This window comes from Vulpes lagopus, chromosome 13 (assembly GCF_018345385.1).
Source record: "Vulpes lagopus strain Blue_001 chromosome 13, ASM1834538v1, whole genome shotgun sequence".
NCBI classification, from domain to species: Eukaryota; Metazoa; Chordata; class Mammalia; order Carnivora; family Canidae; genus Vulpes; species Vulpes lagopus.
This window is the reverse complement of record NC_054836.1, coordinates 30078468-30106319: the sequence shown is the minus strand read 5'-3', so window position 1 is coordinate 30106319 and position 27852 is coordinate 30078468. Positions and strand designations below refer to the sequence as shown.

At 35.4% G+C, this 27852-nt stretch overlaps 1 long non-coding RNA gene across 1 annotated transcript in view; it reads right to left on the bottom strand.

Moving 5' to 3' along the window:
* Positions 1 to 3963: 3963 nt before the first annotated feature.
* The window catches only part of LOC121474785, a 35390-nt gene continuing 11501 nt past the window's right edge, over positions 3964 to 27852 (bottom strand). The window contains exon 3 of the long non-coding RNA XR_005983527.1: positions 3964 to 6930. This is a non-coding gene — a long non-coding RNA (uncharacterized LOC121474785). The remainder of the gene's footprint in view (positions 6931 to 27852) is intronic.

The following is a 27852-nucleotide window of genomic DNA, read 5'->3' as shown; positions in this document are numbered from 1 at the left end:
TGGCGTGAGGACATATAAGGAGCTGGGAGTGGAAACCAAGCCACAATACTACTTCTAGTCCAGTGTTCTTCCCATGATACTTTCTGGAATGACAAAAGGGAATAATCTCGGACAACATAATTAAGAGGTCAAATACATTGTCCAAGGTCATATAGCTAGTAAGTGGCAATGCTGGGACAAGAATCTAGAAATTGGAGAACCCGAAGCCCATTATTTATAATATACAATTATATTCTTTATAAATTGTTATAAAACCAATTGAAATGTGTTTTTGTTAAAATATATTTGAGTTTCATGAAAGAAACTCTCTGGTTTGGTTCATCATTGTATTTAGCATATCATAAGTATGTAATAAATATTGGATATTCACTCATCAATTCACATATATTCTTTTCTTAATAAAATATTTAATTTATTTATTCATGGGAGACACACAGAGAGAGGCAGACATTGGCAAAAGGAGAAACAGGCGGGGCACCTGGGTGGCTCAGTGGTTGAGCGTTTACCTTCGGCTAAGGCCTTGATCTTGGGGTCCTGGGATCGAGTCCCGCATTGGGCTCCCTGCATGGAGCCTGCTTCTCCCCCTATCTATGTCTTTGTCTCTGTCTGTGTGTCTCTCATGGATAAATAAATACATTTATAAAAAAAAAAAAAAGAAAAGAAAAGAAACAGGCTCCCTCTCGGGAGCCTGATATGAGATTCTATCCCAGGACCCCGGATCATGACCTGAGCCAAAGGCACACACTCAACCACTGAGCCACCCAAGTGCCCCTATTGATTGATTCTAATGTACATAATGTTTAACCTGATTGCATATCAACTATTCACTTAGAAGACAATGGGCATTTGTGTTGGCTATAATTCTCTGATACCAAGAATTACCTCCTCTAAAACTCTTACAGATAACTTTTTTGTGACCCAAGATGCTCTGGACTGGTGAAGGAAGTATCTAGCTGATCTAATTTACTCATAGAAAAAAAAAGTAATAATGAAAGAATGGTATAGATTTCTATTTATATGGGGATATACCTATTCAACTCCACCAATTTCATTTTTCTAGAGGAATTGAGAGATCGGGCTGAAATAAAGATGAGAAAATGAGTAAAAGAAATCTCTGTACAAATATATTTCTCTTGATTCCCTTAGTAATTCAAGATTTGCTCCTTGAGCATGTTTCCAAATATAATTTCTCACTTCCTATTCATTTTTTAACTCCTCAGTTCTCATTTTTAAAGATATATTCACTGCAATTGGATTATTGCCTATAAAGTCCTAAGCTCCCATTATAATAACTATTATAACCAATATAAAGTTTTGAAACAATATTTTGTAGGGAGATAACATGGGTATACTTTATACAATGCCTCTCATAAATATGCTAAAAATCAGCTGTCCCTTAAAAATATAGTGTATGTGGGGCACCTGGGTGGTTGAGCATCTGCCTTTGGCTCAGTTTGTGATCCTGGGGTCCTGAGATCGAGACCCACATTGGGCTTCCCACAGGGAGCCCGCTTCTCCCTCTGCCTATGTCTTTGCCTCTCTCTGTGTGTCTCTCATGAATGGCTGAATAAAATCTTTTAAATCTATCATCTATCTATCTATCATCTATCTATCTAAATCATATGAAGTATAAAACAGTACTTCTGGCAAGCATAATCTCAAATTTTAAATTATTTGTTTGAAATTACTTCAATTATGTCTGTTAAGTACTTTCAAAATATCCTTTAACATACTGCAGTGATTAAGAGCGGACAGTTTATGGCTGACATATTTTACATGTTTTTAAAGTCTAGCATGTGTGTATTGGGAGTTTGCTGTAATTGTATGTGCATTTGGATAAATGAAATCTAATTGTCTATGCAGTCTTTGCTTAATTACAACCCAAAAAAGAAAATCAACTGTGGCTGTTTTAATATATTTTTAATCATTCCAAGAACAATTGTTTTAAATATAAAGTTTAAAATATATTCGAACAGAAGAATACATTTAATCCTAATAAATTATACCAAAGATGTCAATAATATATTAATAAAGAACAGTTCTTACATATAATATTTAATAAAATCTGTGACATAAAACTTAGTAATTTCCAAAATAATTTAGTAAAATTAAATAAATAAAATGACAAAGGAAATGAAGTCACAAATTAATGTAATAAGAAATGTAATAAGTCAGCAAAAATAAAAAGTCCCTACTAAAACTACAAAATAGAATGAGGTATTGGCCTTTAAAGCTACACATTATAATTTTTTAAGTGGATAAAAAAACCCTCAAATCAATATGTGCAGCACGATTCCAACTTATAAATAAGGAAACTAATTACTGAATATAATAAATGTATCAAACTGACTATGTACATATGTATAAATATATGGAAACTAGAAAAACATATTTAGCAAATTCAGTAGTGGTTATTAACGGGGGATGGATTTGACCAAGTCAAACATAAGAATGACTTCCTGTGTAAATAACAAAGAAAAATTTTGAGGTTATTGATGATTTCTTTTTTTTTTTTTTTGACTCTCAGTTTAAAAAGAGAAAGGCAACATGATGGTATAGTGGCTATTAATGTATAGATTTATAGCAATACATTTCATCTGCTCTATTAAATAAAATCAAGGAATTCTGTGTATGTGGGGGAATCAAAGAAAGTATTCAGACGATGGCCCAGGTGGAATTAGCTCTACTGGAAACTGCTAGTCTTTGGAAACTAGTTAGATATCTAAGATGATATTTCTTTGGAATAAAGCTTACTAGACAGTTTTCAAGGTGATAATACCAGGTGACAGGCAAAATATGGCACCATGAGAGTTAGGCATATCAGACAGTAAGCAAAGGTCCAAAGTATTTCAAAATTAGCACCAAAGGGCTACTGCGAGTTAGAAACTCTAACCACTGGGTTAAGTTACAGGTCTCTATGACCTTGGATACATGTGGGAATCAAGACAGGATCAGGGCATAACATAGTGTACTATCCTACTATTGAAATAAAGATAAGGGATGAGAAGACACAGTCCCAAAGAACAAGACAAAGATGACAATAAGACCAGCTAAAGTATTAATTTGATGTTAAGATTCTGAGCTATAGGGGATCCCTGGGTGGCACAGCGGTTTGGCGCCTGCCTTTGGCCCAGGGCGCGATCCTGGAGACCCGGGATCGAATCCCACATCAGGCTCCCGGGGCATGGAGCCTGCTTCTCCCTCTGCCTGTGTCTCTGCCTCTCTCTCTCTCTCTGTGACTATCATAAATAAATAAAAAATTTAAAAAAAAAATTAAAAAAAAAAAAAAAGATTCTGAGCTATATACTGAGATGACCTGTCTAGAACAGAACAGGTAGAAAATGCATTTGAATAAGAAAAGATCTATCTTACACCTTTGCTCACAATTTGATTTTACCACCAGTAAAATATGAATTATTCTTCTGTCATCAAAAAATGACAATTTCCAATTGCTCCTACAGCACCATAATTTTTAAGTCCACTAGTCTCAAAATTTAGAGTTGTCTATAACTTTTCCTCGTTTACCAACTTCTACAAATCTTGAAACCATAACCCAAGTCCACATGTCTTTATTTCATTCTAATTACTAAAAGTCTTCTCACTTATCTTCTTTCTGATCAACTCTCCACAAAAGTGTCAAGAAAATCTTTTTCATGTTAAATCTTTCTTATAAAGTCTCTATTAGGGTTCCCAAGAATACCAGATGTGATGAAATATTGTTTCTCAGAAAGCCAGACTCTCTGACTCTCCCTTCTCAGATGGTTTGCATGGCCATTAGTCTGGATAATTTTCCACTTCTGTAACTCCAGAAATTGAGAAAAGTTTTCCTCTAAGTATAACAAAACAGAGTGGTTAAGATCACAGACTCTAAAACAGGACTCAATTGGTTTTGCGATTTGCATCTTTCAGATTTCAGCTATATGATTTTAGACATGTGATTTAATCATTTAAGCCAAGCTTTACTTTTTTCCTGATTTTTTAAAAAAATTTTATTTAAATTCAATTAGCCAACACATAGTACATTAGATTCAGATACAGTGTTCAATAATTCGTAGGTTATGCATAACACCCAGTGCTCATCACATCACACACCCTCCTTAATGCCCATCACCCAGTTACCCGATCTTCCCACCCACGTGGCCAAGCCTAGGCTTATTTATCCATATGAAAAGAATAATAATATTTCATGAAATTTTTACAATTCAATGTTATCTTCCACATTTGTTGTTATTGCTTTGGCACATAAATATTAACATTCATCATTATAATTCCTCAAAATGACAGCATTTTTTTCTTTCATTTTTTTTTTTACCAGTGTACGCATGAAGCCTTTTAAAAGTACATACACCATATGTTTGCTCATGTGAAGAATATTCTGATCTATACTATATAAAAAGAAATAATCGACTGATACAAAGTTATCAGTGACTTGTAAGATGCTTTCCTCGTCTTTGAGTTCTTGCTTTTCCTGCATCACATAAACCTGTGGTTCTTTCCACAGTCTGGTCTTTTGGGTGAAAAGCCTTCCTTGGAAACTTGTCCATCCTAGAGTACACCTCTTTTTTTTTTTTTAAACCAAAAGAAAAATCAAACTCGAAGATTTTATTTATTTATTCATGAGAGACACACAGAGAAGGAGGGGCAGAGACACTGGCAGAGGGAGAAGCAGGCTCCCTGCAGGGAGCCCGATGCGGGACTCGATCCCGTGACTCCAGCATCACGTCCTGGGCCGAAGGCAGGCGCTCCACCGCTGAGCCACCCGGGGATCCCTCCCGAACTAATCTGAATGCAACTTAGCAAGGGCTCCCGGGAACCAGAAAGTCGCCAGGAGCCCATGGGCTGCTCCTCAGCTCCAGACTGTTGAGGCTGTGTTCACCAACCTGCACTCCTTGAAGGGCCAGGGGTCCGGGCGGGGCTGCAGCAGGCAGCACTTCAGGTATCTCCGCGTGGTGGGGTTCCTAGGACCACGAGTCACTGACAGCCTGGGCCCGAGCGGGGGGTCGTCCCGTCTCTGCCAGAGTGGACAAGCCAACCCTCGCTCCTGGACAGAGAAGCTGGCGCAGGAAAGTGGTCCTCCGGGCGCCGTGTGTCAGCTGGCTCACGTCACACGTTCGGCGGCCTGCCAGGACCAGTAATAAGACTGCTCGACGGCGACGCACGTAAGCACACGGCAGTAGCTGTGGTCCTCTCGTGGGGGGGTTGGACGCCTTTTCTGAACGGCAGGGGGGCGTCATCTGCAAGGACAAGCAGGTCTGCTCAAGGGTGAGACGCCGCGGCCTGAGTGGAAGGACCCGGGCTGCCATCCTGCCAGGCCCGGGGCCACTCGGGCGCTCGGTCTCTGACGCCGTCCCAGGCGGTGCCAAGCCCTGCGCGCAAGAGCGGGCCACGTAGGCCGGCTTCCGGCGTGGGGCTTCCTTCCCAGCCTGCAACGCGCCGGGCGGAAGTGACGCGGTCCACGGCCCTCAGAGCTTTAGTAGACCTCAAGGGCGGCCAGGTGTGGGCGCAGGCGACGCGCGTGTGCGCCAGGTAGGCCTCTGCGCCGTGGCAGTTCTTACAGCCGTGGTAGTCGGCCAGGGGAGCGGGCCGCACGTGCTCCCGGGGGCGAGGCCGGCGCCCTGCGGGTACCTGGCCCGGTGGCTGCGGGCTGGGGCCTCCTGAATCACTCTGGTAATTCCCCCTTTTCTCTTAGTCGCACCTTCTAGCACATGCTCCTTAAGCCAGATCCTCAATACGTTTATTTATTTATTTTTTTTAATTTTTTAAAAATTTTTATTATTTACTTATGATAGTTACAGAGAGAGAGAGAGGCAGAGACACAGGCAGAGGGAGAAGCAGGCTCCATGCACCGGGAGCCCGATGTGGGATTCGATCCCGGGTCTCCAGGATCGCGCCCTGGGCCAAAGGCAGGCGCCGAACCCTGCACCACCCAGGCATCCCCTCAATACGTTTAATTCGCAACCAGATTTCTCTGCTTAGTGGTCAGTCTACGTAGTGCTGAAATTGGCCACCGGCTCTCAGAATATATAGCCCGAAGGTTTCGGTGTCCAACACCGTCTGAGTGTCAGTGGCAGCTTGGCGGCAGCCTCTTTTCCCTTTACCGCCCCACAAACACCAAAATTAAGGTCTCAAGAGATGCTTCACCAGTTAGGCAGTCGTAAGGCACGAAAGTGCTATTTTCTCTTCTGTTGTTATGGGAGGTGTAGATCGTTGTCCTCCAATTTTTTATTAATACTAGTAGTGTCTTTTTGACATGTAACATGGGTGTAGGACCTGTTTCAGATCACTTGTTCCACTCAAGGGAGAATTGAGTTTAGAGCAATGGGAATTTAGTAAAAAATACCAGGAATTAAAGATAAATTAGAAGACTTGGTTACCTGTCCTGTGCTCATGTTCTTTTGATCACGTGCCTCAGCCTGGGGGAAGGGGAGGGCTTTCCAAAATGAAGGCTGAGTAGGATTGCAGTATATTCTTTTTTTATTTTTTGTTTATTTTTTAAAAGATTTTATTTATTCATGAGAGTGAGAGAGAGAGGCAGAGACACAGGCAGAAGGAGAAGCAGGCTCCATGCAGGGAGCCCGACATGGGACTCGATCCTGGGTCTCTAGGATCACACCCTGGGCCAAAGGCAGGCGGTAAACCACTGAGCCACCCAGGATCCCCAGTATATTCTCTTTAAGACAGAGTCACACATTGATGATACAGACTACAATGGTTTCTCCTCTTCCAATTGGTCGTCACAGGCATTACTGACTAGCCACATTCCCAAACTAAAACAGAAGGAAAAGGAAAGAATAATCTCTTCAAATGCATCATTCCTTCCACATTTGATGAGTCAGTATGTATGGAGCATGCAGCATCCCGTGCCCTGGAAGTTGTGTGCAGAAATGATGTGCAGATCGAATAAAAGGTCAGGACATTCTGGTATTTCACCTGGAAAAGTAAAAAAGTAGAGATGGTCAGGGCTATAGCCACACATTAGAATCAGATGGGAGATTTTATAACCTACTGTTGCCCAAGATCCACCCCTGACCAATTTAATCAGAATCTTTGGTTATGGGTTCACACATTGGTATTTTTTTAAAAGTTACCCTGGTGATTCTCATGTGTAGCCAGGTTTGAGAAGCATAGGCTAGCCCTTAGGGAAATAAAAGTTATTAAGAACACATGGGAAGCAGATTCTGGCCAGCTGGCTGTACTTCTCCAGCCTTAAAAAAAAAAAAAAAAAAAAAAAGTCAGGAAAACCCAAGTATTAAAGAAACCATGGAAAAGAGGGCTAAGTGGGCAGCCTGGTTACTTCATAAGTAGGGCTGTCACTCAGTCATAGCTCCCAAAGCTGTGCTCTCTACCCCAGGCATGGTGCGGAGGCTACTAAATTCAAATTTCACTGTTCTAGATTACATACTTTGTTTAAATAAAAAGAAAAAAAGCATAGCATATTATTCTTACCAGGCCATTGTATATAATTAAGATACAGTCATAAACTAATGTTATTGATACTAAGAATTTTTAGGAATTGCTATCAAGATATAAGAAAGGGAAAAACACTGAATGATAATTGTTATCTGGGTTGTAATGCTTCCCCCCCCCCCCCCAATTTGGACTTAGGTTTCTTAACCTATCAATTTCCTTGTTTCTAAAGTTACTGAGTTGACTTTTTTTTTTTTTTATCCATTTATTCAGTAAAGTTACATTGATCAATACGCTCTGGTCAGGCATTGTCCAGTGCTAGGGTTACTAAATGGATCAGGCATGCATTCTGGTAGATGGATTTAAGAGGTCAGGAAAGATTTCTCATAGAAGTGTCATTTTAGTAGGTACTAAAAAATGAGTGAGGAAGTTCTAAACATAGGAGTTTGGAAGATAGGAGTGTGTGGGGGAGAGGGTGGGGATAGGAGTGCAAGTGAGCTCAGAATCTTTAAAATAATTGTCATCTGTTCGATGTAGCTGAATTTCAAGTTTGAGATAGAGAAGTAGGGATATGAAGTTTTGTCATGAGGGAGTGTTGTTGAGGACCAGTATGTATTTTTATGCAGTGATGGTGAGGTAAACACCTTAGAAAGATCAATCTGATAAACCTGGGAAGGATCTACTGACAAGTGATGAGACTTAAGTTAGGGACATAGTTAGGAGGAGAGCCATACCCAGAGGATAATTTATGATGGCCTGAACTAAGCGCCTTTCTGGTAATAAAAATCAAATTTGGTGTTAGAGAAAATGAAAAAAATGAACTCAGAACCTCCAAAAAAAAATGCCTACAAAGTGTTTTTAATGGCAACTTTAGAGTACAATCAATATATACATATATATTTAGAACTTTTTCACTATCTTCTTTTTTTTTTTTTTTCACTATCTTCTTTTAATTACCAATGAAAATATTAGAGTGGGAATGAATAGACCTATAGGAAGGTTGACTAATAGTACTGGTTTGAAGATACCCACAATTTTTTAAACAGCTCTATACATCTTTACTTATCTCATCTCTAACATAGCCTTGGGGATTTTCAGAAAAATAGCATGTAATGTCAACTCTCTACTTAAACTGTAAGAATCAAACCCTTGGGAACTATCAAGTTATCAGTCTTTACTACTGAAAACATAACACGGTTTAAGTAGAGCTACTCTAAATGGTTCAGATTACATTTAGGTAATATTTTGAGTGAGATGAAGACAGAGAGATTTTCACCCAAACGACTTTTTTAAATGGCCTACATTTACGTCCCAGATTGTTTTTTTGAAGTCAACCAAGGGTATAAAAAACTTCCTTTCCCAAAAAGGAAAAGGCCTTTATATTGCTGAGTTCTGGACAAGTGCAAACCGAAGACTCTTTCTTGCTAAAAACAAAAACAATTGGAGCATTATTTGTGGGCCTTTAAACTTACAAAGTTTTTAAAGAAGTCAACCAAATAGAGCTTTATAATCCAACAAATATTTTCATTCATTTCATTTGTAATACATAATGGAGACTACATGTGAAAGAAGAAATACCTTGAGGCAAATTACTAATGTTTACAACTTTTTATTGTTTATGCTTATAAGCAAATTATCTTTTTCAGTCTTTGGTGTAGATTCAAGTGCCAAAGCCAATTCAGTTACCCATGGGGAAGCATTTGTGTTTCATCTTGAAAACCTGCTCACCCTTCAGCCTCACAGTTTGGAGTGGTTCTCGAGTTTGTATAGCCTCTTCTGCTTTTCTAATTGTGTAGTGAAAAGAGAGACATGTTGGGCCTCAGAAGGACATTTATTTCAAAATGCTCAAATATTTCTGCTTCTGTCAGAAGAGGAAGAGAAAGGGGAAAAAGACAAGGAAAGAAGGAAATGAGAATGGAGCCAATTGACTTAGTTTTGGAAAAGCTTTTATACACCACATGCCCATGACAGACTTTAATGTCTTGTAACTGAAGCAAGGGCTCCAACGCGTGCTTCCCATTCCGCAGGCTCAAAACCAATATGAAAACATTTTGTAATAATGCTATAATGATTTAGTAATAAGTTTCATTTCTTTTATTATCAAGTATCACAAGAGAAAAGTAAAGACTAACCTCCTAGGCCTTTAAATGTCAAGTTCATCTCTGTACTAGCAAAGAAGATAGGATTTTTCTAGACCCTAGAGAAGGCCAACGGTATATACAATATTCACTGTGTGACATACCATCATGGTTAGAATGACATGGACAAACTCTTAGCACACTATATTGTCCTAAAAAGATTTTCCACTGTTATGAAAATAATTGAATTTTCAAGTAGTAATTGGTCTAGGAAACTGCATTTTTTTGTGTGACGTGTAGATCTCTACATATTCATAGATTATGTGACTACATATTTTCAACTAACTGGAAACCACCAACATCATCTATTATGAGGCCATAGAAAAAATACAAAATGATGAGTTCAAAATAAAATGTTTCCTATTAGACACAACTGCATATTACATGATTTAAGAAATTATTTTGGTTATTTCTAGTCAGAGGCATTTAGAATCTCTTTTTCATTGCAGTTTAAACTGCAACTGATAGATGGCGCTAACAGGGTATAATTCAGTGTCACAAGTGAAATTGCAATCTTCTCAGAATTTCAAAAGCCAGTTTCGTATTAGCAGAATCTATTGGAGGAATGTTCTTAGGTATTAAACATATTGAGAACTGATTTTCTAGGTAATTCTCAGAAATGTCATTGTCTTTTGTGAAATACTTTTGGTGGACTGTTATTCCTGGTAATTAAAATATCTAAATCTAGTGGCCCTGACAGACTTTAACTTCTCCAACACTTAAGTATATTTTCCAATTTTTCTTTTTTTAAGTTTTGTTTTGTTTTCTTTTTCTATTTTTTCCTACATTCAGATTTCAGTGGTAGATCATACAGGTGTGGAAAGTAGTCTTTTTAGGAAACATGGCCTTTCTTGTCTGTAGTTCTAAGTATATTTTGTTCCCAGTACAACTTTTCCATTCCAGAACATCTAAACATTTAAAATAATACAGGGAATAATAATAATAATAATAATAATAATAATAATAATAATAATAATAAATAAACAACTTTGTGGTGCAGCATTCTTTTTTATCACCTTTTAGCCACATAACTGGGTTGGACTGTCTTGTTCACTTGCTTAAGAGGTTAATAAATTTTAAAATATAAATAAAGGGAATCTGAAATTTGTAGCAAAAGCAGGTAATTCAGAGGAAAAAGAAAGAAGAGGAACAAAACAAGGAAATATATCTTTCAGGTTTAATTTCCTTAGTGGTAGAGTCAGCCATTTTTATGGTTCAAAACATCTGACCACTGGAAAAATAGGGATTTTCCACATCTACATGTTAGGGATCATTTCATAACAACAACAAAAATAACAAAATGCTTCTTAGAAGTTTTTTTCCTAGATATACTGTTATTATAAATTAAGAGGCAATTATCTGGAGAAGTTATATCCTGTTGGTTTTTATTCTCTACTTAAAATATAAATTTTAAAATAATGTACGTGTACAATAATTAGCAAAATGTCTTTGTTCGAAGGATTACAAAGTTAATAGGGCTCATCTGTCACCTAAGAATTACCATTTCCTAGTAATTATAGCTGAAAAAGTTTACAAAGTCTGTCTAAAATATGTAGTTTTTAGATTGACATTCCCTATTAAAAGCAAATGAGGAATATTTTTGAAGATAGTATCTTTAGTTTCTCTTTTTTCTACAAAGATTATGTGGTATTTAATACAGGCTATGTATAAATTGGGAAACCAAGAAGCATTCTAGATTTGAAGCATTAAAACCTATACTATTTCAATGCAAATTTTAACATTTTTAATTTAAAAAAGTAACATCTTGATTTTAAATTTTAAAATTCAGTCCTGGGAGATTTCTAAGTATTTTACTTCTTGCCAAAAAATAAGAAAATAGAAATGGAGCAATTTTTTTAAAAAAGTTTTTATCATCTACATTAAACATGTTATTAGAATATTTTCTTTGCCTCTATAGGTTATTTTTATTTCCAACTATAATGCAAATACAATGCATTGTATCATGTGGAAGAGTGATTCAGTTAAATATGTCATCTTTAGCATCTGCTACATTGAAAGAAATGTTATATGATGTGAAATGATGGTTCATATTCACTACTGAGAATTGTATGGAAATTAAAATTCCCTTAGGGAGGCAAGAATTTAGGAATCCAAATATATGTCCCCCTGACATCAGGACACTAGTGTGGGAAAGAATGAGACAATAGTCATACAGCCTGTGCTGCTTCAATGACAGAGAAGCATGATCTTTTTGACTTGATTTTAAATCAAGTTAGTGGCTTTTAGTTACTCATTAGGTTTAGGTTTTTACTTCTTTTCTGTTATAATACTATTTATTTGGGGGAAAATATCCATATACACATATATGCATTGGTTATATACATAAGTAATACTTATATATGTATTTAGAATATTTATTTAGAGTTCTAGAATATCAGAAGTCTAAATTATTCCAAGACTATTTGAAGATTTGTCATCATAGTAATGGTATTTGTAAATCATGAACATTGAGAATGTCCTGGCTATGTCAGCCTCCATGTCACAAACCTTAATGAGCTTTTCTTGTCCAAATACAAATTCCAGGATTGGGTCTTTTTAAGATAATTTGTCTGTCTAGAAATACTATTTAAAACAGTAAATATTCTACTTATAGAAAACTGGAAATAAGTATTTGAATAAATGAAATTATAGGGGAAAATGCAGTTGTTTAGAAACGGTCATCAAAATAGATATCATTTTTAAGAAAAGAGCCTTATGTTACATGAAAGTAGTTAAGATTGGATGATAAATTATTACTTTGTAAACCATAAGCTGGTATTATACTGTTAAATACTTCCAATTTTGATTATAATTTTGTAGATAGATGGGACGCCTGGGTGGCAGTGGTTGAGCATCTGCCTTTGGTTCAGAGCGTGATCCCAGAGTACCAGAATCAATTCCCACATCGGGCTACCTGCATGGAGCCTACTTCTTCCTCTGCCTGTGTCTCTGCCTCTCTCTCTCTCTCTCTCTCTCTCTCTGTGTGTGTCTCTCATGAATAAATACAATCTATTAAAAATTTTTTTAGGTAGAAGTTTTATGCTCAACTTAATGAGATCAAGAAAATACTTTTCTGTAGTGTCAGGTACAATATTACAGATATAAATGTTATATTTTTAAGGTGTTATGAGAAATGCGAAACATTTTTAAACCAAACTCTTTCATATTAAAATATTGTATATTCAGATATATAAATTTAAAGTCAAAACAATTAATTAGAATTTGACAAGAAGTCAGAAATTCAGCTTATTGATTACAACCGTTCACTGTAGTTCTTCAACTATATCATATTATTTTGCCTTAATTCATTCCTTTCTTTTTAAAATAAACCTTTTTAAAACCTTTTCTTTTTAAAATAAATCTTTATGACTGTTTTTAATTAAAATATACACTGGCAAAAATTAAATTTTGATAGATAACATTAAATATTATTCAGTTTTTTTGTGGTAGTATGGAGATTTTTAAATATGTAGTGTTTTTTATTGATGTGAAAGTTATATTTGTATGATTAGCAGTAAAATGTTTCTTAATATTTCTCTGCATCTGAAACTGGATTCAGAAAAAAATTTTTTGTATAGTGTCTCTTTCAAATACAAGCTTGCTTTCTTCATATTGTGAATTTAAAATCTTATGAAAATTATATAGGAATAAAGTCCCTTTCAGATCATGTCATTTTCTATTTATTATTTTTATGGCAAAAATCTTCAGTACTCTCCCAGTTTATATTCCACTTTGAGGTAGTAGGTACACACACACACACACACACACACATGCATCCCTACACCTTTATTAGTAAGGGTGTGTGTGTGTGAGAGTGAGTGTGTATATCCTAATTCTTAAGAAAAATGAAAGATTCTCGATCATTATCTCTAGAAAGATATCTCTAGATGTGAGATAGAAGACATATATTAGATATGATATGTATCAGTTACATGATAGAAATATCTTTATCTTCTCTACATGTGTTAGTATATATCTATATAGAGAGATCTTTGTGTGTATATATAACTAGTTAGAGACAGAATATTTTTTTAGAATATTTGATTCGTCTTAATAATTAGTATATAAGTTATCTATGTTTTGAAGGTAAGAAAACCTTATCCCAGCACATGTAATTGGAGAAGTCATAGTATATTATTAGTGGTGATCAAAAGAATTGAAATTCATTCTTTGCCATTTTGTGGGAAGAGACAATCTTATCTAAGTTGAAAAATGAATAACTGATATAGACATTTTAATCCCACCCATATTCCCATATTCAGATAATCACCAACCTGTTGTCCTTTAAGAAACCTTTTATTTTCCTTTGCAAATTGGAATACATCCTTCTAGTACTTTCATAAGTATTTATTGATATTTAGTGAGCAAATGAATAAAAGCAATGTTGTCAGTAGTGGTTGGTTGTATTTTCATCCTGACTCACAATGTTCTCTTTAGCCTAGGTATTGTGCATAAAGAATAACATTGCAAAAAAAATTAAACCAAGGAATATTCAGTCAAAATATTATGTTTAGTGGCTCTAATCACACCCCAGCCTGACCCTGGAATGAGGACACCCTGCCTTTGTTGCAGGATTTGGCATTTCATGAGCTCTAAGCTGCTACTAGGGGCATTGCATCTGTGATAATGGCTCTGGAAGGGCTGGGAAGAAGTGGAAATATGAATTGGGGCAAAAGGCTCTACTAGGAGCACACTTCTCTGTCCAGGATCTGTCTTTCATCCTTTTTGTGTTCCTTCAAGGCATGAATTTGGCTGCATAATTACCCTCTACTGGCTTTGCCTGTTCCCACCAGACTCTTGAATTTTGTCTCTGTCTGTTAACAGTGTGAAGTCAACCATGTCTTTTTTTTCTCTCCTGTCTTTGAAGAACAAAGAAGCTCATTGATGTTTGAAAAAATCTTCATACTTATTAACAAATGGAGAGTAAGTGCTGTACAGGGAGGGCTTCATTTTTACCTTCGATCTCCTCCTTTTTTTAATTTGTCTTACCCATTAGTAATATAGAGACATACAAGTGCATGGCAATAATTATAAAGGGTGTAGAAACTGTGGAGGGTCCTGTGTTCTCAGAGGCACTGTAACTGGCAGCAAACCTGATCGCTTCTTTTTGTCTCTTGGAGCATAACCTCTGATGCAAGAGTGATAGAATGAGATCCATGTTCTCGTGGGTATGTTCTCCTACCTTCATTCTGCTCTTTGTCACTCTCAGTCTTTTTATGGTAAATACTGCCCTTGCCCAGAAGTCAGAGAAAAAAAAAAGCGACCATCCAGAAATTAGATGAAGTGAGAAATATAAGTAGGGCAAAAGGAAGCACAGTGTAGATATAGTAATTAGTGTGTTTGTGTATAAATCTGTGGATATTCTAGGAAATATCAGAATTTGAGGTGATAAGATAGGAGGCTATCAAGTGTAATAGAGAAGAAAGGTCTGGAAATCCCCTTGGATATCATTTTGGAAGGGGAAAAGATTTTCCAAATCCCCAGGCTTTAGAATACTGTTAATTCTTTATGTCATTTACCATCAAGGTACATATTTAATTTGTACTGATGTAATTTTGAGAATGTGTCTCCACTTTTAATTATGCACTGATTTCCTTTATAAAAATCACCTTTCTTTGTTTTCAGGCATCTTAGATTCAGATTTGTTCACAGAAAGTTTCAAAAGTGTGTGAACTCCCCAAAATAATGCAAAAATTAGAACGCAACATGTCAGCATAAAACAGTGAATCTGCACATTGACAGAACCATGGTATAACAATAGTCAAACATTCTTACTTGAAAAGTTAATGGTTTTTTTCCCATGTGACAAATTTGAGTTTTATTTCTAAAAAATTTATTTTCGTCTTCATCAGTCCATACCTTTAGCACTACCCTGCCACCAAATTCAAAATGGCTCTAGTAAAAGAAATTTGTCAAATTAATGCCTATAGTTAATCTCAGAAATACAGAATCCCCGTATGCATTGAAAGTGTGAGATTTTTCTTTCGCCTGAAATAAGTTCTGGGATACATAAGGAATACACATCCCATATTACCAACTTTCCACTGCATATCAAATTATATCTAAGAAGTAACATCAGTCCATTTTCATTTTGGAATGACTGCAATCCAGGACGTTGTCACTGTTAAAACTGTAATAAATAGATACCATTTTTAATGTTATCACCAAGATACTATGTGGATGAAAGGAATATTAAGATAACATTATGTGACTTCAGGTGAAAAAATTTTCACAGATTAATAGTGTGACTAGTTCTTACTAGAGTTTGTAACATACACAATAGTATGTGTGTGTGTGTGTGTGTGTGTGTGTGTGTGTGTGTGTGTGTGTGTAAAAAATAAAGGCTGGTTCTCCACCTCAAATTTCTCTCATAGTACAATGGCTCCCCTAAGAGGGTTATAATATTCCATTGACTGCTTTGTGGATTATTTTCTGTGAGTTATTTCTGGCCAGTGGAAAGCACGCAGTTAACTTTTGGGCATTATTCAAGCAGACACTCTACGATTTTACCAGAGATTGTTTCTGTAGGAATAAATCTGTGTACTATTTGTCTAGTCAAAAACAGAGCATGCTGACATAGAATCACTGGGGAACTGGAAAACGGATCAAGGGTTGAAAGGAAAGAGAAAGGGAAATCTGCTTCTTTTAATAATATACCTAAGATAGAAAAAACCAAATACGTTCTTTTATGCCTCCAAAAAGGAAAAATTATTTAAATAATGTGTGCATGGAACTATATCCACCAAAATTTGAATCAGTGTAACTTCTCCACACACATATTTAACTCTCTTTTCTATATCACATAACGTTTTTGTCAGTGATTTTTGTTTCTTTCATTTCTGGGTATATGTCATAATTTGAAATACTACCTTGGGCTTGATTTAGGAAGATATATAAATATGCAGTTCTCAAACTCTTGGAAAAAAATTCTATATCTCCTCATCACTTACATGGAAAGAGAGCATGTGTATGCATATAAACACATATGCACATAGGCACCCACGCACACCTGTAAACACACACACTCTCACCACAGCCTTTGACTTCTCATCCTAAGAATGAACGGTGAAAAGAATATTGCCTGCTTACTGAGGAAAAGACAGTGTATCATGGTATCAACAATGACTCTTAATCCTTCACACCATACCTCTTCTTAGGCTAAATGTGTATTTTTCACATTTAAAGAATAAATGTTTACCTTCTAAGAGAAGTTCCAAGCCTTAGAATTTTTTAGCAGTAATGCTTAAAGTGGATATACAAAGTTTGATATATAAATTATTAAAATTAGAGGCTTAATGAATATGCTAGATATTTCTTTTCCTTGCTTTTCCTTTTTCTCAGCATTTCTGTAAACCAGTGGCTTGCCATCATATTTGCAAACAGCATTTTGTTTTAGTGTGAATTCGTCTGATTAATAATTAATAATACTACCCAAGTTAATAGTGAAATACTAGTGACTATTTTCCCAGTAAGATATTTAAAATGCAATAGGGAAATGTTTCTTCTGGTTCCTGTAAAAGTGGTCTCTTGTGTATTTGCCTGATGTCTTTATAAAGTCTATTCTTTTCATGAGCATTGTGGTTATAATTCTTGATTTTTTTGGCTTTGATAGTGGTTGCTAATGTTAACTTTGCAATACATTTTAAAAAAATGTATTGCAAAAATAGTTTTAGTTTTTTTCAAAGTTTTTATCACAGAAGACACAGCTCAGAAAAAAAACATTAAAACTTTAATACAACTGAACATCCACATACAAAAAATGAATCTAGGTACAGACCTTACATCCTTCACAAAAATTAACTCAAAGTGGATCACAGACCTAAATATAAAACGTAAAATTGTAAAACTCCTGAAGATAATGTGAGAGAATATCTAGATGAGCTTGGGTATGAGGATGGCTTTTTAGATACAACGCCAAAGTCACAATCTAGGAAAGGAAGTTTTGGTAAGCTGGACCTCACTGAAGTAAAAGACTTCTGCTCTATGAACAACAATGTTAAGAGAATGAGAAGAAAAGCAACAGACTGGGAGGAAATATTTGTAAAAGAGAAGTCTGATAAAGAACTCTTGTCCAAAATCTACAAAAAAACTCTTAAAACTCAACAATAAGAAAATAAACTAATTAAAGAATGAGCCAGAGACCTAAACAGACATCTCACCAAGAAGGTATAAAGATGGCATATGAAAAGACACTTGGCATCATAAATCATTCAGGAATTGGAAAAACAGTGAGATCCCACTGCACACTTACTGGAATGGTCGAAATACCAAATGCTGACAAGAATGCGAAGCAACAGAAACTCATTGATCAAAGAATGGTACGGCCACTTAGGAAGATGGTTTGACAGCTTCTTAGAAAACTAAACATAGTCTTAACTATGTGATCCAGCAATCACACTCCTTAGTGTAAGTTGAAAATGTATGTCCACACAGAAACCTGCATACGAGATGTTTATAGCATTTTTATTCCTAATTGCCAAAACTTGGAAGCAACCAAAATGTCCTTCAGGAAATGTACAGTTAAACTGTGATACATCCAGACAATGAAATACTATTTTATTCAGTACCAAAAATAAATGAGCTATCAAGCCATGGAAAGACATGGAGGAGCTTTACGTATTACTAAGTCGAGAAAACTCAATCTGAAAGGATTGCATACTAGGTAATTCTTCTTGTTTTTTTTTTTTTCAAGATTTTATTTATTCATGACACACACACACACACAGAGAGAGAGAGAGGCAGAGACACAGAGGGAGAAGCATACTCCATGCAGGGAGCCTGACGCAGGACTCAATCCCGGGTCTCCAGGATCACATCCTGGGTTGGAGGCGGCACTAAACCTCTGAGCTACCCAGGCTGCCCAGATAATTCTATTTGTATGATATTCTAGAAAAGGGAAAACTATGGACCCTGTAAAATCATCAGTGGTTGCCACGAGTTGTGGAGAGGGAGGAATGAACAGACAGAGCACGAATGATTTTGAGGGCTGTTCTGTATGATACTGTAATAGTGGATACATGTCATTGTACATTTGTCAAAACCCCAGAATATGCGACACCAAGAGAGAACCCTAAGGTAAGCTATGGACTTTGATGATGTGTTAATGTAGGTTCTTCATTGTACCACTCTGGGAAGGCTGTGTGTATGGAGGCAGGGATTAAATGGGAACTCTATATTTGATTCTCAGTTTTGCTATGAACCTAAAAAATAAAGTCTATTTATAAAAACAGAACAAAACAAAACCTTAGTACTGTGTTTTATTTAAGAAACCAAGTAAAACTACTAACTCATTTTTCAAAACTGATTACCAAGATAGAGCCAATTCTGTTTTATTTGTAATGCTTTCTTTCCCTGTCTCTTCCTTTTCATTTTGGAAACTGTTAATTGACAAGGGAAAAGCCCGAAGGCAGATAGGAAAACAGGCATAAAAGAAAATCAGTGAGTTTGGATTTTTAAAAATTAGGCAGTTGACATTTAGCTGAAATGAACACAAATTTAGAAGTTGAAAGTTTACAGGCCTCAAAACTGTCTAATACTGAGATATAGGAGATATATCTTATTTCTAAACATGGTTGATGTCCATTTAAAAATTCACCAGTTGATTTATTTTGATTCTCTCTCTCTCTCTCTCTCTCTCTCTCTCTCTCTCTTTCAGAGACAGCTATTCAACATATAACCCTTTCTATTTCAGGTAATCTCTAATACTGCAACCTCTAATCATTAATATCCATTCATAGACTTCCCAAGTAGAGTTCAAAATCTATGACTGATATAAATGAAACTTGAATAGATGACTAGGCAAGTCCTTCCACTATGAGAAACAAGTATTTGATACATTTCAGTTAAACTAATATGTGAATGTCCTAGAAGAATTATGAATGGATATTCCCAAAGGGTTTCCATGAATTAAGCTGAGAATCTTCATTTAGCATATAAAGTTTTTTAACCTATAAGATGAAAAAATAACAACATTTTCTTATTATTAATGTGAATTTTATGATGGTAAAATTTATGTTAATAATACTCAACATGCAATATTCTAGGAACGATTCCATTTGTAATTCTTTAAAAATCCCGCTGCTGAATGAAATGGGAACTGTTATAACCACAATTTTCCTGCAGCACTGCAGTATGAATGGTCTTTTTCTAAGTGGCATTTCCATCACATGGATTGAATTTTAAACTATTTTTTTCAGTGACCAATCAGACATTATAAAATAGTTATGCTACTGACTTGGTATGTGTTCAATGTCAAGCCACTTTTTTCCATTGACAGCTTGAGAAGATTGTAAAACCATTAAAAAATTTAAACTTGTGGCTCAAAGGGACTTTCTACAGTTAGACTGCTTTTAATTTTCTCATTCTGTTTGGTGAACACCTGCCTTTCCTTGAATACTGAACTGAAGTAAAACTTACTGAATTATTTTAGCATTTTTATTTTGGAGCTCAGATAAAAGAGAAACTCTTATATTTTAAATATTTGTATAAAAAGGGGAATGCATATTTAGACTTTACATAGTCATAAATATATTACCTATAAGACCCTATTTTTAAAAATTATACATTCAACTACTTATGATAAAGGGGTATTATTTAAGGGGAAAATTGCTTACCCTATTCATTGAGAATTTCGGAATTCTGAAAGAGTAATTTAACATGTGGTAGCCTGATACTACTATCGGTATGCTCAGTTTTGAGCACTGCATTAGATAAAAACTCCTTGAAAGGCTGAAACTGCATTGTTTACCTTTGTATAGCAAAACTTCCTATGAAGTTTACACTGTAAGCAATTAATAGCTATTGAATTGAAATAACCATCCTTTGGAAACAGCTTTTTTCATCAACTAATTTTGAGTGCTGACTTTGTATCAGATTCTCTTTTCAGGTGCTTAGCTTTCCTTCAAAGGTGGAAAACACAGCCTCATCTCCAACAACTCACAACTTAGTAGGAGAGAAAGACAAATACCTAGTAGTAGATGTGGCAAGTGATATGACAGATGATTCTCAGTCCAGACTTGACATTGGAATCACCTGAGAAGTTAAAAAATTCCCTTGTCCATACTTCATCCCACACCAACTGAATCAGAATATTTGGAAGCGGTTTTATTTTTGGTCATTAGTATTTTGCGGGGTTTTTTGTTTTTGTTTTTGTTTTTTAACTTTTAAAATTTTATATAAATTTAATTTGCCAACATATAGCATAACACCTAGTTAGTATTTTGAAATGCTCTACCAAGTAAACCAATGTTCCGGAGGTTGAGAAGTACTATGCTTGAAGTAAGCAAGGTCATAAGAAAGGTATTTCTGATTCAGTCTGGTAGAATCAGGAACATTTATTCAGAAAAGCTGGTACTTCAGCTAACCTTTAAAGAATGCATAAGATGAGTCAAATGGAGACATGGTGAAGGGCATTCTTGGAAAAGTAAAAATATGACTAATGGGGAGAAAAGAGCATGTTACATTTAGGCTGCAAGAGGTAGTTGGTCATGGATTAGCATTTAGAGTATGTGTAGGCAAATCTGGGGCTATAACATGCAAAAATTAGATGTTACATGAAGCGAATATGTGTATTCTTCAATATTCATTATGTTCCAGATGATTACTCCCCACAAATCAATAAGCTTGTTGTTGTAATTTCATTACTTCTCTAATAATTGACTCAAGAGTAAGTATATGTAAACAGGTTGAAATCAGTGAGAAACTTACTCTAGCTCCATGGAAAAGAAAAACAGTTTTTCTCCAACTAGATGTATGGTGGAAATTATGTTCCACAGTTATAGCCAAAAGTCTCACAACCGTGAAAGGAGCCAGAGTGAGAATCATTAGCTGATACAAGACAGAATCAAAAACCTGAAAAGTGGAGCTGGAACCCAGCAATAGCCCACTATATGTCTAAACTGGTATGTGAAATGTAAAATATTCTTCTTGTTAAGCCACTTAGAGTCTGAGTTTCTTGTGCCAAGTTCATCCAATTAGTTCATTATCAAGGCAAAGATTTTTATTTTGAAGACAAAAAGTAGATAATAAGCCAATTTAGGAAGATAAATTTTAAAGGGGAGGAAGACAATGTTGTTTTACCTTAAAATGAAATGGTATCTTTCTTTATATGTCATGCATTATGTGTGTGCCTCACACGTGCATAAAAAAATATTTACAAGCAGATTTGGATTTTCTTTTGACAACAGTATGTGGGTTGGATTTGATGAGGCATGCACTAGAAACAACAGAACTTAGAAGTTACTTTATAAACTATGTGATATAGATGATTCTGAAGGGAAAGAGAATCGGAACATATTTAAGAGATAGAATTGGTAAGATTTGACAATTACTAGGGCTTTATGGTTAGAGAAATGGAAAATTCTAGAATAAAATATTTCCTGGAAATATTTGACTAAGTCTGAGTGAAAATGAATTGAACTGAATGTGAAACTCTGATTGGCCCTGGTTTTTGTCATGAACTTAAGCTGGACAAAGCAAATGCTATAGGAATAAAATTACTCCAAATTTCTCCTCATTCTGTTGCCTAAAATGAGGATTAACAATTATACATTGTAATTCAGATGATTTCATTTAACAAAGAAAATGCATTTTATACAGACTTCATTGGAATTCTGGGGAGACTAGACCCTAAAATTTTTCTATTGAGCAGGTATAGTAAATAAAAGTAAATGCCTTGTATCTATTTTATTTACTTGAAGTATGTGAACTCTGATACTCTTGTTTTATCATGTAATATAGTTAGAATTTTATTTCAAAGGGTATAAAACTATTGTGTATATTTTTCATTAATCACAGTCCCCCAGCTTTTATTTTTCATGCACTTGTTGTTTAACTGGAAATTCTTCTTCCATAGGAATTTTTATTGCCTTCCGTTAATGAGGTACAAATAGTATACTTCATTGGTATGTATTTCTTTTCATATGTTAGTTTCCATAGCTATAATTATATTCTATACCTTTTTATTATACGTATCATCCACAATTAAGTATTGGCTTATTTAGCATTAATACAGACACATTAGTATTTTTTATCAGTATTTTCTATTCAGAAATCTGTTGATATTACTGAATGGCATTTTTGAAATCAGGTCCAGGATCTTGTATATATCACATTAGTACAATGTTAAAATTAATACAATTTAAGTAGCAATGCTAAAACAGGTACATCTGAAAGAATGTGCCCAAAAGCCAAATTATTTTTTTGAATATTTTATATGAATTTTCATTTCTTCAAAAGCTAGAAATCAGAGTCCTCAAATTCACTAAAGTAATATTTGGAATATACACTTTTCAGTTAATTTTCAAGTTAAATTATCCTATGACTCAACACTAAGGCAGCTTTTATTTTTTTATTTTTTATTTTTTTACTAAGGCAGCTTTTAAATCAAATCAGATATTTCAAAGAACTTTTATAAATCAGAAAGTATACATAAGATGCTTAATGTTTGGTTAATGCTTGAGGATCTAAGGTAAGAACAATGGTTAAGAATTATTGAGCACTTACTGTCTGCCAGGTACTATTCCACTTAGCTGACATGGAATAATTCATTAAATTCTCACTCCAGTAATACTTCAGGTATTATTATTTTCACTTTGCAGATGAAGATATCGAAGCACAAAGAGACAGAGTAGTTTGTCCAAGGTTACATAGCTAGAATGTAGTAAGGCCATGCTACAAACCTAGACTCTTAAGTCCTTTGCTCCCAAATGTATTAATCTGCTGCTTCCCACAGAGATCTAGGGAGATAAGAAGCTTCACTGAAAACAAGTAGGGTGAAACACTTTCCATTTCCATAATATCAATCATAAATGCTGTAAATGCTTAGAAAAATAAAAATAATGGAGGTTTTACAGAAGGCATGGATTGCAATCTGAAAGTATTGGGCAATTATGTGGTCCTCAACTCCCAAGAGCTATGCAAATTTGTATGAACTATTAACATGTCATTGGTGAAATGATTGAGAAATAACAATATGTTAGAGGGATTTTTTTTGAGAAGTAATAGATGATATAGTAGAAGGTTAAGCAAATAACATATTATTAGGTTTCCTGAAAAAAAGGGTATTGGACTACACCTTTAAGGATTTAGAAAAAAGGGTAAAAAAGAGGAGGGAAGGAAGAGAGTGAAAAGACATGGATACATTGCTGTATCCAATGGATAATATCTGTATCCATCTAGGATGATAGATGCACTGTAGTCTTTAAATGAGGTAGACACAAAAACTTTGCTGAAACTCCATTTGTGGAAACTAAAGTACATTAAATTACATGTGAACTCTCTTTTGAAAAAAGGATATTTATTTTGTTTTTCCATTGGAAAGCATGCCAGATATAATTATCTCCTTGAAGATTAAGAACAACCTTGTTTCTGTGGTGTCAAAAACGGGGGGGGGGCAGTTATTAGGTGAAATAAACATTCCTGAGGAGGCAAATAATAAGAAACCATTTGATTCACCACGATACCATTTGTGCCTGAATATAAGGTGATTTTTTTTTTATAGAAAGATACAAAATAGGACAGCCCTGGTGGCTCAGCAGTTTAGCACTGCCTTCAGCCCAGGGCGTGATCCTGGAGACCGGGATCCAGTCCCATGTCAGGTGCCCTGCATGGAGCCTGCTTCTCCCTCTGCCTGTGTCTGTCTGTCTGTCTCTCTTTCTCATGAATAAATAAATAAAATCTTTTTTAAAAAAAGATGCAAAGTAAGTATTTTGGCCATTTTGGATATATAAATTTTAGGAAATGTAGGCAAATAGTCCTATGTCTATTTATATTCTTTAATGTATAAATTTTCAAAAACATTAAATTACGTACTATATAAAATGGTATATGGTTCAGAAATGTTACTTTTTTCCATTTTCTACTTTTATGGAATACTTTTCATTCACTATATTGGATTGGATATTGTCCCTCCAGAAATGTCTGTCCAGATCCTCAGAATATGACATTATTTGGAAATAGGATATTTACAGATGTTGTTGGTTAAAATGAGGTCATATTAGATTAGAGTGGGCTCTAAGTCCAATATAACTGGTGTCCTTATAAGAAAAAAACCACAGTGAACAAGGTCAGATAATGATGGAGCAGGGATGATGCACCTGCAGCCAAAGAACTCCAAGGATTGCTGGTAACCCACCAGAGGGTAGGGAGAAACAAAAAAGAAACCTTCCCTAGTATTCTCAGAAGGAGCATGGCCCTGCTGTACCTTGTTTTTGTACTGTTGTGAGAGAATAAATAAACAATAAATTGTTTTAAACTACTCAATTCGTGATAATTTGTTAATGGCAACCTAGGAATACATTTGCACTAATACATTTATACTCTTAATACATGCTTCACCATCCATGCGTTCTTATATACTGGAGTCATGCTCTTAAAAATGCAAATATTGGGATGCTTGGGTGGCTCAGTGGTTAAGTGCCTGCCTTCAGCTCAGGGCATGATCCTGGAGTCCCAGGATCGAGTCCCACATCAGGCTCAGTGCATGGAGCCTGCTTCTCCCTCTGCCTGTGTCTCTGCCTCTCTCAGTGTCTCTCAAAAATAAATAAGATCTAAAAAAAAAAATTAAAAATGCAAATATCACTTCAGTCTAATCTGAAGTGCCTGAAATAGAAAAAATACTCTGAATAAGAAATACTTTTAAAATCTTGTACCAGGGGTGCCTGGGTGCCTCAATCAGTTAAGCATCCAGCCCTTAATTTCTGCTCAGGTCATGAGTCATTTGGACTCCGAGCTTGTGTTGTGTTGGGCTCTGAGCTTGACCTGGAGATTAATATTCTTTTCTTGTTTTGTTTTGTTTTTATTGAAGTTCAATTTGCCAACATATAGTATAACACCCTGTGCCCATCCCATCAAGTGCCCTCCTCGTATTAAGATTCTTTCTCTTCCTCTTCCTCTCCCTCTGCCCCACCCCACTCCACTCACTTGGCTCTCTCTTAAAAAAAATTAAAATAATAAAATCATTTGTACAGTACCAAGTACTGTGCAAATCTTGTATGTGCTCAATCTCATTTAATCCTAACTACAATTGTTTTATTTACAGGAAAGAAATTGAGGCTCAAAGAAGTTAAGTTACCTTTCCAAGATCATTTGATGTTAAATGGTGGAGTAGAAATTCAATCCTTGGGTTGTCTAATTCTACAGCCTATGTAGAACATGTACTTAAATGTCACACTTGTTCAAATCTTCAGTGAAATCTTATTATCAGCATAATGTTAATTTTTAAAAATAAGCGGTTTATATTCATATTCTTGACACCACCTTTATAAATGCTGAACTGATAGCAAATTACTGCATAAATTTATTGCTGTCAACTTTGGACCCAAGCCATATCTGACCTATGAAGGTTGAAATACATGGCCTATTTTAGAGCCAGATATTCCCATAATTGTGTCATGTATATTAAAAACAAAACAAACTATTACCACAGCTACGATTTGTCAAATATAATAAATTTTTTGAATGGGAGCAATATAAGTCAAAATAAAAAGAGAGGAACACTGCTGACATTTATCAGGGAAATAAAATGGTATGCTTTTTCTCCATCTAGCACACGTTTTGCTCTGGAATCTTGAACCTCTTCTTCCTTAAGCCATAGTTTTTCCCACAAACCTATCAGTTTTATAATTTTACAATAAAAAAGTATATATCCAGTAGGTATCATGGGACAAACCCTCCCTGTATGCATGTTAATTACGTTTATACAAAAGTGCTTACTTACGTATGATTTATTTTAACATGAATTAAAATGTTCTCTTAAAGTATAAGAATGTCGATGCTTTAATTCATGATAGGGCTTTGATATGATTATAGCCAATGTAAAACACTTTCTATTAACCTTCCTTAAGTATAAATCATAATAGTGCCTCGCTAATATATATTTGTAAGGAGGCTTTTATGGACAGTTACTTTTAGTTGGCCTTGGTTATACGAAATAGAAAAACGACCTTTTAAAAATTTAAGGGGACAATAAAATATTAGTATTTCGTGCATACATTTTGGTATGAATTGGGGCAGTCTACTTTTTTCAATCTTCAGATTAGTTCTTTCAGGGTATAAGCATGTTACACGTGAGTGGCACAGTTGTTAAGCATCTTACTCTTGGTTTCAGCTCAGGTCTGATCTCAGGGTCATGCTTAGTGCAGAATCAGCTTGTGTTTCTCTCTCCCTCTTCCTGTACTCCTCCTTTCTCTCTTTCTCTCTCTGTCTCTCTCAAATAAATAAATAAATCTTTAAAAAAAGATGTAAACATGTAGTAACCAAGACCACTTAGAAATTCTGAGTCAAATTATTAATATTAACTTTGTAATTAAATATAAAACAAATTTTGCTTTAAAATTCTTCAGCTGAAAAATACACATTAAAAATGAGCATTCTTTTTAAAAAATTTTTAAAAGATTTATTCACTCTAAAGAGAGAGAGTGCTAATGGGGAGAGGGGCAGATGCAGAGGAGAGAGAGAGAATCCTCAGGCATATCCCCCACTGAGTGCAGAGCCTGATGCTGTCTCAATCCCAGGACCCTGAGATCATGACCTGAGTCTAAATCAAGATTCAGAGATCTAACTGACTGAGTCACCCAGGTGGTCCCCAAAAATGAGCACTTAAAAGTAAAATGTGCATGCCGTAGTAGCAGTGGGGTAGGAGACAGTCAATTTGGGGCATTTGTATCAATGATAAGTGATATGTTGCAGGTGCTTCAATAATTACACTTTTATTATTCTCAGATAAAATTCCTTTTATAGACACATTAGATAGGTAATGTATACATGTACCCTTATATATGAACTTGATTATGGTGTCAATTCTAAGTGACATCACAGTTTTGAGAGGACCGTAGTTATACCAGAGTCCTTAGCAAAGGCAAGCACCAAACAAGGAGTTACTTTGCCACTTGTGGCCCGGCTGGATATAGATCTGGTGGTATTTGGTGAAAAAGTCGCAATGAATAATGAGCAATTCATTTGGTAAATTTCTTGTTTTTCCATGTGTACATTATAGGCTAGAGAACTATATTGGGTCTGTTAAAGAAATTCTTAGAACAATTTTCTCATCAAAATATAACCATGCCCACTTTTTAAAATATATGTTATACCTCAGTAAGGAATTTTGGAAAATAAAAAACTGTGCTAACATTTTTGAGGGACATCCACCTAGGTTTTGTGAATTCCTATATTTATGAATGCCATTTGTATTCATAGTTCTCCCTCCACAGCTAAGCAATATATGTATTATATGTAACTAGGAGTGAGAGACCTCTTTAGATCCTTAATGAGAGTTTGAGATGGATAATAATGAAATAACAGCAAACAT